The 16,204-nt window shown below is 46.3% G+C and overlaps 1 protein-coding gene across 1 annotated transcript in view; it reads right to left on the minus strand.

Moving 5' to 3' along the window:
* CASS4 (Cas scaffolding protein family member 4) overlaps window positions 1-16,204 on the minus strand; it is a 51,476-nt gene that overhangs the window by 27,318 nt on the left and 7,954 nt on the right. The window lies entirely within an intron of this gene.

Consider the following 16,204-nt stretch of genomic DNA (forward strand, 5'->3'; position numbering starts at 1 on the left):
GAATGGACTTGACAGCAGCTAACAATGACAACAACAACAGTATGACAGGCCAGGCTTCATTCCTGAGACAAGTTGACTTAGTTCTTATGCTCTGTTGTCCTTGCTGTGGCGGTCTATACCTTCAAAGGATGCAAACTCCCAGGAGGGAAAGCCCTAAGTAGTTTCCTCTTACAGTTTTCCTTTGTTCTGGTATTTCATTACAACTGAAAGTGGGAGCCTGCACTCATCTCCTGCAATCCACTGATATTTCAAGAGTTTTAATAGCAAAGACCATCAAAGTTTGTGCTACAAAAGAAGAATAAAATGCATGTGGAAGGTTGGGAAGTCTCGGGGATTGAACTAATACTGAATGGGGCCCTACTTTGTGTTGGCTGCACTGAACTTAGTACGTCAGTGAATCCCTCCGAGGCCTCTAAGGTAGTTTTTCTTATCCCCATTTTACAGATGAGCAAACAAGGGTCCAAGAGATCAAGTGATTTGTTCAAGGTCACTGGGGCTCTAGCTGATTGGCTCACATCCACTCTTGTATCCTTTCCCTTGTAATCTCCATATATACAGCAGCCAACCCAACCCAACCCAACCCACCACCACAGAGTCAGTTCTGACACAGCACCTGTGATATTTACAAGGGAGTCCTGGTGTGGTGCTGCAGGATAATGCACTGGACCACAAGGTCAGTTTGAACTCCAAGGTCAGCAGTTCAAGCTCACCAGCTGCTGCTTGGAAACCCTATACAGGGTCGCTATGGGTTGGAACCAACTCAACGGCACTCAACAGTCTTTACAGGCGCTGATTGCCACGTCTTTAAAGGAATGACTGGCGGGTTTGAAATGTCAAACTTTCCGTTAGCAGCTGAATGCTTACCCACTGCACCACCAGCGCTACTCTACAGCAGCCAGGAAGATATTTTATACATCAAAGTCAATCTCGTTGGTCTGTTGATTAAAAACCTCTGATTGTATGAAATTCCACTTAGAATAAGCCTAAATGTCTGCCTGTGGCTTCAGTTACTACACAACCTGGTCTCCCTGCCCTCTACTCTCCTGCTTGTTAATTTCACTCCCGTCATGTTGGTTTTCTCACTGTCTTCAGACGCATAGCGCCACCTCTCCACTCAGGCCCTTTATCTTTGTTGTTGCTTCTACAGGGCACTCTCCTCCCTCTAGATCCTTCGCATGCTCAAGTCTCAAGGCTCCAACATCACCCTTAGAGAGACGGCCCTTGGCCATCCCATCCAAGGCAGCTCGCTTATCACTTGGCTTCTTGCCCTCACTGTGGCAGGACTTGGAGAAGATGTCAAAGAAACTGTCCAGTTGGAGCAAGACAGGCTTTAACATTTGGGCTGTCCATAGAATGGGAGGGTGAGGAATAATAACTGAAGTAGTGGGACATCCATTGTGCAATCTCATGTCTGGGGTGCTGACCTCTTACAGTCAACAGATTGAAACAATGACAGGCCACACAAAGGAGGCTAATCACAATTGTAATTGTTGCCGAGGCCACTCACCGGGCATTTAAAAATAGGATGTTCCCTCAGAAACATTTGCATAGACCTCTAAGTGATGAAGGAACACATATGTCCATGTTTTTGGTCCTGATGGGTATACAGGAAGTTTGATGCTGGGTATAACAGAAGAGAAGCCCTTCAATGATTTCTAAAAAGGACATTTCCCCCAGAAATACCCATCTTCATGCAAGAGAACAATAGGCATTTGAAAGGAGGAAGTGGGGAGGAACTGGGAGAAACAGGCAAAAAATGAAGGAAGCCTGTTGTCATGGTGAGGATAATGTCTCTGAGGAAATGTGCACATACAGTGCTGGTCTAGACTGGGTGGGGCGGGGAGGGCTGTATGCAGACATTGATGGTTCAGGGGTAGAATCCTCGCCTTTCATGTGCCACCACCATGCGGTCAGTGGAGGCTTGTGTGTTGTGAGGACACCCAACAGGTTTCAGTTGAACTTCCAGATTAAGGTGGTCTAGGAAGAAGTTCTTCTTTTAAAAGCAACCAATGAGAACCTGGTGGACCACAATGGTCTGATCCTACAGGTCCCCGTGAGCTGGGGCAGACTGGACAGCAGCTGACAGCAACAATGATCATTTATATGCAATCACCAATGAGCTGTGATTGTGCAGAGGAAAGAGTAAGTAGCTACAGTTGAACGGACCTGGGAGACCAGTTCTCCATGCATTCATTCACCCATCCATCCATTCATTCACCAAGATAGCACTGAGCATTGACTACCTGTGGGAGAGAGATAGAGGAACAGACTGCTTTCTGATCACCCTCCCCTCTGCACTAATCTCTGTTCTGATGCAAGAGACAAAACTGAAATAAATACAGGGTTTCTACTTTGTATCAAAGTGTCCTGTGAATTAATGCACTGGACAGCAAAGCAAAGTTGTTTTGAACCTCAATTGGTGGTTCAAACTTATGAGCCGCTCCTCAGAAACCCTATACAGGGTCACTGTGAGTCAGAACTGACTGGATGGCACTTAACAACAACTTTCTATCAACACTCACGGAAGCAACAGTCAAGAAGTCAAATGACGTATTGCAGTAGGCAAATCTGCTGCACAAGACCTCTGTAAAGTGTTCAAGAGCGAAGATGTTGGTTTGAAGACTAATAACCTCATATGCATGTGAAAGTTGGACAGTGAATAAGGATAACTGTAGAAGAATTGATGCATTTGAGTTATAGTGTTGGAGAACAATATTAAAAGTACCATGGATTGCCAGAAGAACAGACAAATCTTTGTTAGAAGAAGTATAGCTAGAATGCTCCTTACAAGCCAGGTTGGTGAGACTTCATCTTTCATGCTTGGAAATATTATCAGGAGGAACCAATCCCTGGAGAAGGACACCACGCTTGGTAAAGTGGAGGGTTGGAGAAAGAAAAGAAGACCCCAATGAGATGGATTGGCACAGTGGCAGCAACAAAGGGTTCAAGCGTAACAAGTGTAAGGGTGGTGCAGAACTGGGCTGTGTTTTGTTCTGTTGTGCAGAGGGTCACTATGAGTCAGAACTGACTCAATGGCACCTAACAACAACAGCTTGTCCTAAGTGGGATGAAATTGCAGATGCAGGAAATTATGAGAAATGATGAGTCTTGTTGGCAAGTGGTGGTGGATGGTGTCTTCCGGAAGCATTTTCTGAGAAAGTGACCATGGAAGGTAAGACTCAGGGGTGAGTAAGAGGTAGTTAGAGCAGGAGTGGGGGAGAGAGCCCTGAGGCAGAGTGATGTGTGCAGGCGTGTATGTGTGTGTGTTTGTGTGTATGTGGTGAGTTGGAGGAACTGAAAATTGAGCAGGATGGCCGGAGAGAAGTAAAGCCAGCCTCTCTGTCCTGATTTAGACCTCGATCTGGTTACATCTGGTTGCTGGGTGGAAAATGGATTGGCACGGGTTCGTGTGAAGCTTGAAGCCAAAGAGGCAAACCAAATCAGTTATCCAGCCCAGCCGGGGGATGGCCGTGGCTTGGTGAAGGTGGAGGTGGACTTAGCATCACCGTAGATAAGAGTCGTTGAAGGAGTGAGGTAGAGTTTGAGAGGTGTCTTGAAAGGAGAGCAGGATTCTCTCTGCCAAAGATGGGAGGAGGGACCTACCATGAACCGGGTGTGGCTTGCACACTCTTTCCTTTGCAGTGGGTAAGGGGATGTTGTCAGCGATTATGGGTCTAAGCAGAACCCGCTTAGATGACCCCATAGAAACGGACCTGCCGCAGCTCCACAATCCCTGTTGTGTGTTGTTGGGGGCCATCGAGTCAATTCTGACTCATCGGGACCCCACATGACCAAGCAGAATTGCCCCATAGGGTTTTCCAGGCTGTCATCTTTACAGAAACAGGTCCCCAGGCCTTTGTCCTGTGGAGTCACTAGGTGGGTTCAAACCTTCCACCTTTCAGTGAGCAGCAGAGTGCTTAACCACTGTACCATCAGGGCTGCCTATCTGCTGATGGACGCATGATAAAATGCGCTGCTGATGAGCCCATCCTGTCTGACTCACAGCGACCCCATGTGACAGACAGCTTCCTCAAACCAGGACTTTCTCCAGCAGGGCAGCTGGTGGGTTTGAACTGCTGACCTTTCAGTTGACTGCTAAGCACTTAATCACTGAGCCACTAGGGTTGTTTTGAGTTGGAAATAAAGAGGAATACATGGTTTTATTTTGTCTCTATTGTCAGGGTGGAAATCCCCTCCCCGGGTCAGGGGGTGGTCACAGTTGTTCGGGGGTAGCACCCACAGTCTCTCCAACAACCCCAGTTTCTTTTCTGCTTTACTTTCTATTTTCATCTTTTGCCAGTTTACTTGAAAGAGCAAAGAAGATTACAGAAACACAGAGTGTGAAAGCTGGATGGGGCAGGTGGGGGAACCTGGAAACTCGTACCGGCGAGTCACCTGAGATGGTTGTAAAGTGGTGCCGAGTCGATTCTGACTTACAGCGACATTGCCTAGGGTTTCAGAGGAGCAGCTGATGGGTTTGAACCACCGACCTTGTGGTTCAAATCGACCTTGAAGCCCAGTGCATTAACCAGCGATGCCAGAGGTTAAGTGACCTGCCCAAGGTCACACAGCTGCGGTAGGGGAATGAGGGTTTAAACTTAGCTTGGTCTGAGTTGGATGCCAACTAGGATCAGTGCACACACAGTGTCCTCAGATTCAACTCAGTCTCCCCAAAGCTGCTGACTCCCAAGTCTAAGTGCCAACAAAGGTAGAAGGAGCCAGTTTAAAGGCACCTATAGGGCAGGTATAGCAAACACAGATGATTCTAAGAACTGACCAAAAATTATATTTAAGAGAGGCGGCTCTGATATGAGACATTTGGGAGTGGTGGAGACTGTGGTGTGATCAGGCAGATGTAAAAACAGTGCTCCTGGGGCCGAGTGAAGCACTGGGGTCTGAGAGCCCCACCTTCCCAGTGTCCTTTGCAGATCATCCTGTCAATACCCGAGAACTGATACCCAACGCAGGACTTCTCGAATGCACGTGCTTTGCCCTGAGGCACCCCCATCTCCCACTTGGGCTGCCCCCAAACTGTGTCCAAGTTGCATCCCAGTTTGAGGTTCGCTTTGCCCTCCCTGCTTCCTTCTCTCTTTCCCTTCACAGGACTCAGACCAACAGCATGGCCCCGTCCTGATTCCTCCTCCTTTTTTCTTTTACAGCTGCCCTTCCTCCAAAACCAAACCAAACTCGTGTACAACAAGTTAGCAGCCAGTGGATAGAAGGACAGAGGCCACGAACCAGTTCCCGGGAAGGTAAGTCAGAGAATGAGGTGATCAGCCCACCCCCAACCAACCCAAACTCACTGCCATCCAGCCGAATCCAACTTAATGCCCTGACAGGGCAGAGGACAGTTGATTCTTAGGGTTTCCCAGATGGAACATCTTTACGGGAGCAGACAGCTTCATCTTTCTCCTGAAGAGAGGCTGCTGGGTTTGAACCACCAACCTTGCTGTTAGCAGCCCAACACTTAATCCACTGCACCACCACCAGGCAGGTCTTCCCAACTGATTGCTCACCAAACCAAAAGCCAAACCCACTGCCACTGAGTTGATTCTGACTCCAAGCAACCCTGAGTAGGGTTTCTGAGATAGTAAACCTTTACGGAAGCAGACAGCCTCCTCTTTCTCCCTTACAGTGGCTGCTGAGTTTGAACTGCCCAACGCCTCACCCCGAGCACCACCACCAGGGCACCTTATACTAGCCCACAGCAGGTAGTAAGTAATTAAGTGCCCACGTGGCAGGAGTCCAGAGGGAAGCCAGTGGAGGGCATCAGCCCTGGGCAGAGCCTTCCGGTGCGTTCGTTATAAGAAGGTTGCTTTCCTGTTACTAAAATCCTTCTTGGAAAAGAACCATGTTTAATATTGTCCCTCTGACTTCCAAGAATTCTTGGTTAGTTCCAAAGGAAGGGGGTGGCATTCTTCATACTTCCCTTCTAAAGGGTATGAGAGAATGATTGTTGTTTGTGCTATCGGCTTAATTCTGACTCTAAGCAACTCCATGTGTCTGGTTATAACTGCCCCATAGGGTTTTCAGGACTTCTGGTGTGGCGTTATAGGATAAGTGCAGGACTGTAAGGTCAGTTTGAACCACAAGGTCGGCGGTGCAAACTCACCACTTGCTCCTCAGAAACTCTATATTGGGTTGGAACCAACTTGACCACACTTAACAACACAACAACAACGTAGGGACTTCTAGGTTAAGTATGGGTTGTTAGTATTACAAATCCTTTGGTGTATGGGAAATGTGAATGTCTGGTGTTCATGCAAGGTTCTATGGCTAAGGGAACGTCCTTTTGTATTATCTGCTAGGCTGCTGGGCACACACTCAGGAGGACACCAGGTGTGGGTGCTGAATTTGGAAAGCGGTTTGATCATCTTCAAAAATGAATATCCTTGGAAGGATTTTATAGTATGTAAATACAAAGTTAGGCTAGGAGAGATGAAAGCAGAGAGAATGTATTTTCCACCCTTTTTCTACAGTACACATATAAAGTGGGAAAAAGGAAAGAAAGAAAGTTTCCAAGAACACCAAAAAAATCCCCTCACCGCCTCCATTTTTCCCACCCACAATATCCAAAAAACAGAAGAGAGAGAGGAGGAAGGCCAACCTTCAGGAAGAAGCATGTAGTCTACATCACACAGCTTCTGTGAGGTCTTGGTTTATTTGTTTTGTTTTTGATGGTTAACAACTTTCTCAAAGGCAAGATAGGAGAGGGATAAAGAATGATCTCAAAAGGGTTCCCACTTTGGAGCCCCCAGGTAACAAACAGTATAGACTTCTTGCATATGGTAGGTATTAGCAAATGCCAGGGGGCTTCAAAAAGCTTATGGAAAAAATGAAGTCAAAAGAGAATTGAATTTTGACTACTTTCTCTAATCAATCAAGAAACCCAACAACATATTGCCTTGGGTCAATCTGCTGCAAAAGACCTTTTCAAAGTGTTAACAAGCAAAGATGTCGCTTGGAGACCTAAGGTGCTCCTGATCCAAGGCATGGTCTTTTCAATCACCTCATATGTTTGCGAAAGCTGGACAAGGAATAAAGAAGACTGAAGAGGAATTGATGCATTTGCATTACGGTGTTGGCAAAGAATACGGAATATAGGATGGGCTGCCAGAAGAATGAAGACAGCTGTGTGGGAAGAAGTTCAGCCAGAATGCTCCTTAGAAGCCACGATGGCAAGACTTCATCTCATGTACCTGGGACATGTTGTCAGGAGGGACCATTCTCAGGAGAAGGACATCACGCTTGGTAGAGTCGAGGGTCAGCAAGAGGAGGAAGACCCTCAACAAGATGGGTTGACACAGGGACTTCAACAGTGGGTCCCAACAGGGATAACTGTGAGGATGGCATGGGACCAGGCAGAATTCCCTTTTGTGACACACAGAAACCAACTATTCCAATGAGTCTAAGCCAACTCAGTGATAGCTAGCAATAATTAACAAGAATTAATCAAAGAATGTTGTTGTTAAGTGCCATCGAGTTGGTTCCAGCTCACAGTGATCCAGACTTAGTGGTTAGCAGTCCACTGCTTTTTCTACGGCACCACACCAGGACGCCAATCAAAGAATGGTAGTGGTGGTGGTGGTTATATGGTGTGGAGTCAGTTTCGACTCATATAGACCCTTTATAGGGAGTCTTGGTATGGTGCTGTGGGCTAACGTGCTGGACTGTAAGATCAGTTTCAATGGCAAGGTCAGTGGTTCAAGCTCACCAGCTGCTTCTCAGAAACCCTATACAGGGTTGCTATGAGTCGAAACCGACTCAACGGCACTTAACAACAACAATAACAACATAAGATTTCTGAGGCTATATATCTTTATGGGAACAGAAAGCCTCATCTTTCTTCCACGGAACTGCTGGTAATTTTGAACTGCTGACCTTGAGATGAGCAGCCTGACTCCTAAAAGACTAGTTAAAAATAAATAATCAAAGAAAAAATTTTCTTTAAACTTTTGGATGCCCATGAACCCAGTCAGTTTGCCCTGAGAGGCTGTCTGATGGGACTCCAAGGAGCCCAGTATCTCATCACTTTTGTTTTGCACTATGAAGCCAACGTCTGCAGGTCAGGAAGCTAGTTTGTGAGTTTTGACCTCTGTGCCGGCACGGCGATGAATGATTTGCATGGATTCTCTCTCTCACTTCATATTCACCGTCCGGTCAAGCCCAGAAAGCAGACAGAAAGAACTGTTGTGTTGATCAGGATTATTGGCTATAATTGTGGACTACCACAAAAAGGATCCCTGGTGGTGCAACGGTTAAACACTTGGTTGCTAACCTAATGGTTGATGGTTCAAACCCATCCAGCATCTCTGAGTGAGAAAGACATGCGATCTGCTGCCATACAAATGACTGCTTAGAAAACTCAATGGGACAGTTCTACTCTGTCGCATGGCGTCACGGTGAGTTGAAATCGACGTGAAGGCACCTAACGACAAGAACCCAAAGAATGAATAAATCAATCCTAGAAGAAATCCAACCAGAATGTTCCTTTGAATCAGGGATGGTGACACTCTGGCCCCCTTACTTTGATGGTGTTATCTAGAAAGGCCAATTTCTAGGGAAGAACACCTGTTCGGTAGAGGGTTAGAGAAAACCTGGGGTGCCCGCACCAAAGAGGACTGTCACACAGCCAGAGCAGCGGAGTTGAGCATACCAGTGGGCAGACCAAGGCTGCCTTCCCTTCTGTTGTACATAAGGTCACCGTGACAACAGGAAGCTAACGTGAAGCAGGTGCTGCTACTCCGGCTCCAGGGACAAGACAAGGAAGCTAAGATACAGAGAGGATGAGGAACGAGTAGTCTGGGACAAGCAAGGCACAGAGAGAGTCAAGATGACGGCCCTGTTAGCTGCCAGACTTACTGCATGGCACAGAGTCCTTCAGACGACGGTGTGTACAGATCAGTGGACATTGGGCAGGTGAGTGACTTTCTGAGGGAGGAATGGTAAACTGGTGAATAGCATTTTAATTCTTTTGCTTTTTCAATATAAGAAAATCTAGATTTTGGGGGTAGAGAATGGCTTCTGCGGGGTGAATTCACCACCATTTGTGGTCCACTCCATTCTGACTCACAGTGACCGCTGCACAGAGTAGAACTGGCCCGGAGGGTTTGCAAAGCGTAAATCCTCACAGAAGCAGATTGTCACATCTTCCACCTTTAGGATAGCACCGCACCACCAGGACCCCTCGGATGAAGGTAAACCCCAACCAAACTCAACGCTCTCGAGTAGATTCCGACGCAGAGCAACCCTACAGAACAGTTAGACTTTTCATGATAGCTGCAGTAACTCTCTGCTTAGAACTCCTGTCTTATCCCGTTTCAAAAAGTACCTTGCCGCACAAAGGAGCATTTCTCGAACTCTGGGAACCTCTTGAACTTCAAGAGTGGCTTATAGCACAAACTGAGCCCTTAGTGCCCATATATCAGAAGACGTGTGCCGTTTACAGCATGGAAATCCTAGAAGGCACTTGCTTGGGGAACCACCCAGTGTGTTTTGTCTGTGTTTCTGTCCCCACAGGACAGAAACGGCGTTTCCCATGCTGAGAAGGGGCAGACATCTCTGGGAAGTTAAACGTGACCTGAAGGTGAATCCACTAAGAAACACAAAACTTTAGGCTGGAAGAAGTTTCAGGGTTTGGTTGACTCAGGCCTGTGCAAGTTAGGGAAGCATCGAATGTGTCTCCAATCCCTTAGGAAAGACTCACCACCCCGCTCCCCACCAAAAAGCCCTCATGGCATCGTGGCTAAAGCACTTGGTGTTTCCAATCCAACAGCTGTTCCGTGGGAGAAAGATGTGGCAATCTTCTGTTGTAAACATGACCCTATGGGGTTCTGTCCTATGGGGTCTCTTTGATAAGGAATTGATTTGATGGTAATTTTTTCCCCCTCATGCTCTCTCTCTCCCTTTGGCCAACAGCAGATTGATTAACATGGTTAATGTGTGTAGCTGCACAACAAAAGGCTGGAGGTTCATGTCTACCCAGAAGCACATCAGAAGAAAGACCTGGCAATCCACCTCCAGAAAATCAGCCATTGAAAACCCAGTGGAGCACAGTGGGGTTGCCAGGAGTTGGCGCTGACTGCATGAGCAGCAGATAGGAATGGGACTTGATGCCATTTGAGGTAGCATCCAGCCACAAGATGCAGCTGACTGGTGGTTAGGATGATTTCGTCCTGTGTGCAAACATTGTGAAGAGAGGGCAGGGTGCCCAACAATGGGGCCTGTTAACAACAGCCAGCATTAGTGGGACACCATAGCTCAGAGTCCTGGTGTGGTGCTGCGGGATCAATCACTGTGGTTCGGTGTGAACCACAAGGTCGGCAGTTCAAACCCACCAGCTGCTCCTTGGAAACCCTATGCAGGGTCGCTGTTAGTCGGAACTGACTCGACACTTAACAGCAAACACAATAGCTATGTGTTGTACAGTAAAGCCAATGTAAGGTGGAAATCTGTCAAAAAAGCAAAACTCGAATCTTTTTCTACTAAAATGAACCTTCGGCGGTAACACTGCACCCTGTCAAAGGTGGAAACCTTTCGAAACCAGGAAAAACAAGACAAGACAGCCTCATTGAGTTCTAGTTCTCATGGGTGTCACCATTTATGTGGGACATTGAAGGAGATGCCAAGAACAACAGCTTCCTACCTACTTTCCTTGGAGGTCTCCCGAGCACATACCAACCAGCTCACTCCCCTGTCTCTCTTCTATCATTAATTTTCTCTAGCCCATGCCTGTTTCCTTTCACCCCTTCTTCTTACTCATCTCCCTCTGCATCCGTGTTTCAGGAGAGAAGCTGGTATCTTCACTTTTATTTTTGCTCATCAATTTCAGAAGCTTCCTACATCCACAATTATATTTAAAATTCCATCAGTGATGAGGAACCGAGAGTGGCTTAAAATACCAAGATGGAATGATGTTTCATAACCAGAACTTGTCCTCAGAACTTGCAACTGCATCAAGTAATTTTCCTTTAATGTGTCAGGCCTAATGTAGTTGCATTGGGCAAATCAGCTGCAAAAGATCTCTGTAAAGTGTTGTTTAAAAGCAGAGATGTCAATTTGAGGTCAAAATTGCACCCTGGCCCAAGTCATGGTATTTTCAACTGTCTTATGTACATGTGAAAGCTGGGGAATGCACAAAGAAGACCAGAGAAGAATTGATGCATTGAAATTGTGGTGTTGGTGAAGAATATTGAATGTTAACTATACTGCCAGAAGAATAAACAAATCTGTCTTGGATGAAGTGCATCCGGAATGTTCCTTAACAACAACAAAACATTACTTAAAGGGTAGTGTTTTGTTGTTAAGTGCTGTCGAGTCAGTTCCAACTCATAACAGCCCACTATAGGGTTTCCGAGGAGCAGCTGGTGAGTTTGACCTGTTGACCTTGTGGTTTGCAGTCCAGTGCTTATCCTACAACACCACACCAGATGCTCCATAGAAGCAAGGATGGTAAGACCTCACGTACTTTGGGCAAGGAATCAGAAGGGACCAGTCCTTGGAGAAGGACATCATGTTTGGTAAAATGGAGGGCCACAGAAAAAGAGGAAGACCCCCAACAATGACTACAACCATGGGGTCAACCAGCGATGGCTGAGAGGATGTGGAAGGACTGGACAGTGTTTCATTCCGCTAAACACAGAGTCAGTAGGAGCCAGAACCAAGGACGACACCTAACACCGACTACAGTGTAATAAGAGAATTTGTTTGTGGTTTTGAAAACCTTAAGACAGCTTTGCTTGGATAATCTGCATTTCATTATCAGCAGTAGGTAGAGTTACTTGAAAAGTTGTTTCTCTAGGAGCTGGCTTATAGGAAAACAACAACACTAACTTAGTAAAATAATTCAACTAGAAATGCTGTTTGAAAATGGCTGCCTTTATGTGATTAATATCAATTTGCCATGTAGACTAGGAAAATAACCTAATTTTAGTTTTATCTCCCCTTTTGAAAAGTGAAAATTCTTAAAGAAAAGACTCCAGAATATGTAGAAAACATCACTTAACTGAGCATGAGATAACAAAGCCCCTTCCCTGAGTAACATATATTTGAAGTAATACTTCAGCTTAAGAGAAAAAATCTTACCTGGGTAGAATATAACTTTTCAAAGGCAACCAGGAAACTCTCTTTTCTTTTTGTTTTCCAAACCTGGGACATGAAACCATTTTCACTTATTTCCATTGGTGTAATAGTGATTTGGAAAATATTATACCTTACTACTTCCTTGTGACACGGTAGGTTCGCCACTGGACTGTGAATCACGAGGGCGGCAGTTCAAACCCACCAGCTGCTCCTTGGAAACCCTATGCAGGATGACTGTCAGTAAGACCTGACTCAATTGCACTTCATAACAACAACAACAACAACAACAACAAGAAGTACTTCCTTGGCATCCAGGTGTGCTGCTGTAGGATAAATACTAGCCTGCTAATCTTGAGATCGGCGATTCAAACCCATCAGTCGCTCCTCGGAAACCCTATACAGGGTCACTATGAGTCGGAACCAAGACGGCACTTAACAGCAACTTCCTTACTTAAAGGGTAATATTTTGAAGTAACACGTCATGAGCCACGTTATCCCCTGAACCCTGAGTCCTGAGAAATCAGTTACAGAAAATGGATGCCCAAAGAGAGAAGCTCAGATACTCACATTCACCTTCATCTTGATGCCTTAAAGAAATGATTTCTAAAGAGAGACAATTCTATCTCCAGGAAAACACCCACAGGGCTCATTTACAGACGAACGTTTTTCTATCGTAGCTTGTGCTGAATGCCACGAGGTGTGGGGCCTCAGTGACTTGTAACCAAACAGGGCTTTCTGCAGCTGTCCACAGCAGGCGTCTGGACAGAGACCAGCAGCCCTGGGAATGGACACCCCGCCTGTATCAGATGCATTCTCTCCACATTCCTGCTGGCCCCTCCCCTCTACCAGGATTCAAATAGCCTTAGGATTGTTGTTGTTGTTAGGTGCCATCTAGTGGGTTCCCACTCACAGGGACCTATGCATAACAGAAGGAAACACTTCCCGATCCAGGACCATCCTCACAATTGCTATGTTTGAACCCATTGTAATCCTTCTTGTTGGGGCTCTTCTCCTTTTTCACTGACCCTCCACTTTTCCAAGTCTTGGGGTGGGGCTGCTTATCTATAATCCATGATGAGCCAAGAGGGGAAGAGACTGGGTGAACGTGGATACCAGGAGGACATGAGGGAAGGCGAGAAAACAGCCGTAACAGTGTGAGTTCTTGTTTCCCTAATCCCTCTAAAAGTGACCCTGGCTGATGGAAGATTCTAGAACAAGCACACATCGTAGCTGACTTCTCCATGATAAAGTTGAACTCTGATGGATCCAGCACTGAATCCTTCCTAGTGGTGCTGTAGGTTAGGCACTGGAGTGCTAACTGCAAGGTCATTGGTTCAAACCCATTTGCAGCTCCGAGAGACAATGATGAGGTTGTTTGCTCTCAAGAAGATGAACAGTCTTGGAAACTCTACACTGGGTTGCTATGAGTCAGACTAGATGGTGGTGGGGTGTTTGGTGGGTTCTGTAACTGCAGAAGATGCTACCTACTAATGGTACATTGAAGAAGAGGTTGTGGCCAGAAAAAAAAAAAAAAATTCCTAAGCCACCCAGTGGAAATGAAACATTTTCTTCTTTGATGCCTGAATACTGTGGTTTTCAATTTGGTGTCGGTCTTGACCAGGTCGACTTCATCTTCGTGGTAACAGGTCCTTGGGTGGTGAAAACGGTGTTCGCTCCGCTATTAAGGAAAAAGTCTGACCCCATCCAGAAGTGCTGTTGAAAGGAGACCTGGAGATCTGGTTCTGTGAAGATTCTAAGTAGCTCAGTTCTACTCTGCAACGCGTGGAGCATCTTGAGGCAGAGTTTTTGTGTTGGAAACAAAAAATTTTGTGCTTTGGTTCATGAGTTCATTACTAAAATGATTCATCGATTGAGCCATCATTTCTAAGCATGAGGTGGCGTGTGCTGGGCTGACTGTGGTGGTGAGCGAGGCCCCTTGATCCAGATACTCAGGAGACAGCAGTAAAGATCTCCTAGGGTGGCGCTGTAGGAAAAGTACCACTCTGGAAACCATGAGGCCTGCAGTTCAAGCCCACCAGCTGCTCCATGGGAGAAAGATGAAGCTTTCTGCATCAGTAAAGATTTGCAGCCTCGGAAACCCTAGAGTTGGAACTCACTCGATGGCAGTGAGTTTGGAGGTGGCACAATGATTAAGCACTTGACTGCTAACTGAAAAGGTCGGCAGTTCAAACCCACCCAGTGGCTCTGTGGGAGCGTGACTGACGATCTGCTCCCATAAAGATTTCAGCCTTGGAAATCCTATGAGTACTTCTAATCCATCACATGGGCTATGTATGAGTTGGAATGACTGGAGGGCACCCAATACCAGCAGGAGCATGCAATTATACTCCAGTTAGGAGAAAACCTCATGTTAAGACAAGGCTTAGGCAAACTTTCTGTGTCTGTCCTATCTATGGACTTCTTTTAAAGCTTAAAGTATTAAAATGAATCAATTAAAAAGGTCTCACCCTAAGCAATAGACATGTTGCTGGTGAATCGATTCTGACTGACAGGGGTTCTGGAGGACACAGTAGAACTTCTGTGTAGAGTTTCCAAGACTGTTAACAGAGACAGACAGCCGCATCTTTCTCCTGCAGAACGACTGTTAGGTTTGAACCACCCACCTCCTGCTTAGCAGCCAAGCGCTTACTCATTGTGCCACCAGTGCCCTTTCCCTAAGCAATTACTGTTGTTGTTGTTGTTGTTAAGGGCCTTGGAGTCGGTTCCACCTTATAGCGACCCTGTATGGGGTATCAGAAGAGCAGCTGGTAGATTTGAGTTGTAGACCTTTTGGTTAGCAGTCTAGTATTTGCCCTGGTGTGGAGCTGTGGGTTAATGCACTGAACTGCAAAGTCAGTTTGAACCACAAGGTCAGTGGTTCAAGCTCACCAGCCACTCCTAAGAAACCCTATACAGGGTTGCTATGGGTCAGAACCGACTCAATGGCACTTAACATGTATCCTATAGTGCCTCACCAGGATTCCCGTTAAGCAATACTGCCTATGACATGACAGGTTTAATGCGCTGGTTTAGTTTTCAGCATTGCACATTAAAAACATAATTGTTGCTAAAGTGCTGCCGAATCGGTTCGAACCCATAGTGACCCTATATAGGGTTTCCGAGGAGTGGCTGGTGAGCTTGAACCACCAACCTTGCAGTTCAAACAGACTTTGCATTAATCCAGCGCATTAACCCACAGCGCCACACCAGGACTCCAAAATATATAATGGTTTTAAGAGAATGGTCTTTCTGAGCACCTCCTAAAATCACCTGACTTCCGGCGGTGGGGGAGTGGGGACGTCAAAGTCCCTGTAACTGTGTGGCTTTTCCACCTGAACCACCAGGAGGAATTCAAAGATGACGCTCCACAGGGAAGTGAATCCTGCGTATTGACTGCCTTCTCCACTTTCTCGCGTTCTTGGGTTATTTTAATTGTTGGTTATGGGCTAGAGAAGTCCATCATAGGCCGTCTATAGGCTCTAGGAGGAAGGCTGGGGAGCAGGTCTCACCTAACATTGTTGTTGTTGTTGTTGTTAAGTGCCATTGAGTCAGTTCCGACCCATAGCTACCCTGTATAGGGTTTCTGAGGAGCAGCTGGTGAGCTTGAGCCACCAACCTTGCAGTTCAAACGGCTTTGCAGTCTGGCGCATTAACCCAAAGCACCACCCCAGTACTCCAACATTAGGCTTTGTTTATATCCCAGAGTTTATTGATTTCCTCACTTTGGGAAACATTCCTGCGAGAAGGAAATAACCTCCAGTAACCCTGCCAGCCCCTGACTCTAGTGTTTTTACTACCCTTTCAAGAGGTGCTGAATTAAAACATTGTCATTCCAGCTCGTATTTGTTGTTGTTGTTGTTGTTGTTAGGTGCCATCGAGTCGGTACCGACCCACAGTGACCTTATGCACAACAGAACGAAACACTGCCTGATTCAGGGCTAATCTCACTACTGTTGCCATACATGAGTCCATCGATGCTGCCACTTGGCCAATCCATCTCATTGGGGGTCTTCCTCTTTTTCCCTGACCCTCCACCTTACCAAACATGATATCCTTCTCCAGGACTGCTCCCTCCTGACAATATGTCCGAAGCATGAGAGACGAAGTTTGGCCATCTTGGCCT

Source organism: Chrysochloris asiatica, unplaced genomic scaffold (assembly GCF_000296735.1).
Source record: "Chrysochloris asiatica unplaced genomic scaffold, ChrAsi1.0 scaffold00023, whole genome shotgun sequence".
Classification (NCBI taxonomy): domain Eukaryota; kingdom Metazoa; phylum Chordata; class Mammalia; order Afrosoricida; family Chrysochloridae; genus Chrysochloris; species Chrysochloris asiatica.